This window comes from Myotis davidii, unplaced genomic scaffold, assembly GCF_000327345.1.
Source record: "Myotis davidii unplaced genomic scaffold, ASM32734v1 scaffold647, whole genome shotgun sequence".
In the NCBI taxonomy this organism is placed as follows: Eukaryota; Metazoa; Chordata; class Mammalia; order Chiroptera; family Vespertilionidae; genus Myotis; species Myotis davidii.
The window spans coordinates 673,530-675,380 of record NW_006298634.1 but is presented as its reverse complement, the minus strand read 5'-3'; the positions used below and the strand labels follow the sequence as shown (position 1 = coordinate 675,380).

Genomic DNA, 1,851 nt, shown 5'->3' with positions numbered 1-1,851 from the left:
GTATTATTGGTGTGACACTCATGATACTGAGTGCTGTTTGTGGATATTCTTAGTTAGTATTTTCAATAAATATACAAATATACATCACAGGAGAGGAAAATGAGGTATAAGAAATTAAGTGACCACTAATCCACGAAGCTAGTTAATGCTGGAGGCAGGAATCAAACCCAAAATCTCTGACTTCAAACAAATGCATTTCTTCATTGTACTTTAAAAGTCCCAAGTACAAATTCAATAATGAGCATACATAAAACAGATAAACTCATGGTAAGTCACATTTGGTTTAATAAATGGACCAAGCCATTTTATAATCTACTTATTTCTGTAGCTGATAAATCCAGTTCCTTAATATTATGTCAACATAAATATTTATTTAGATGGACAAATAAGCCAGTTCATATAAATTTCTTCAAGGGATAATGTGATAATAATAAATGTTAGTGTACATCAATCACTGGCAATGTGCAAAGTAGTATTCTCAGCACTTTAACTCAATAAGTGTTCCCTAGAGCCATATTGTGTAGGTGCTGCTGTAAACTCTATACATGATGAAAGCTATATTTGTAGAGATTAGCTGCCCAAAAGTGAAAGATGTAAGGAACTCTTGTTCCTTTACTCTTCAAATACCTTGATTTGCCTAAATGATATTTTTATTTATTTCATATAGTTAGATTATCAGTCATTCATAAATAAATCTTAGAATCATTAGGCATAATGATGTGAGTAACACACAATTATGATAAATACAATAAAGAAACAAATATCCAAATATCAAAAAATATGAAAGTATATCACAAAAGGCCATAACGGTGGCATGACCAAATGAGCACCGGGGCTCTTGCGGCGGGCAAGGCAGGGTGCCGGCAGCGTCCTCAGAGCATGTGAGGCGTCGCCGGGCAGCAGACATGATCCTGATGGCAGGCTAGGCTTAGGGGACCTTACAAGTGCATGATTTAATCATGCTCTGGACCTCTAGTCTTACCCAATAATAGGTAAACATGCAAATAGACCATACCTTCTCTATGCCTTAAGCCACACTCACCAACCAATCAGAGCAACTATATGCAAATTAAACCAACCACGATGGTGGCCAGCAGCCACAGAGTGGGAGCAAGCAGGAGGCTTGGTTGACCCAATGATGGAGGAAGCCAAGCTTCCCGGCAGGCTCTGAGCTCCACTCAAAGCAACAAAGTTTCAAATAGAAGGTAAATAAACCCCAGATACCTGCTTCCAGCCGGCCGCGAGCAGGAGGCTTGGTTGCGCCAGCAATGGAAGAAGCCAAGCTTCCCGGCCAGCTGCTGCCTCCTCTCAAGGCAACAAAGTTTCAATTATAGAAGGTAAATATACCCCAGATACCTGCTTCCACTCGCCATGGCCACGGAGCTGGAGTGACTTTAAAAAAAAAGGAGAGGGAGGGGAAGGCTGGGAGCTTAGGTCTCAGGGTGGCTTGGTCAGTCTGAAAACAGCCATCAGCCCCTCACCCAGGCTGGCCAGGCCCCTCAGGACACCCTAGCACTAAGGATGTCCAACTGCATCTTAGGTCTGCTGGTAAGTGGACATCCCCCGAGGGCTGCCAGGCTACCAGAGGGATGTCTGACTGCCAGCTTGGGCCCAATACCCCAGGGAGCAGGCCTAAGCCAGCAGGTGGACATCCTCCAAGGGGTCCCAGACTGCAAGAGGGCACAGGCCAGGCTGAGGGACACCCCCGAGTGCACAAATTTTTGTGCACCGGGCCTCTAGTATTTAAATAATAGCAAATAGGTATTTTAATGTTTAGGGTCTTTTTTGAAATATAAATCTATTTTAAATTTTTGAAAGCTAAATAATTTAATTTTAACTTGAATAACATGA

General features: G+C 42.2%; 1 protein-coding gene across 1 annotated transcript in view; it reads left to right on the top strand.

Moving 5' to 3' along the window:
• TMPRSS15 (transmembrane protease, serine 15) overlaps window positions 1-1,851 on the top strand; it is a 105,403-nt gene that overhangs the window by 39,636 nt on the left and 63,916 nt on the right. The window lies entirely within an intron of this gene.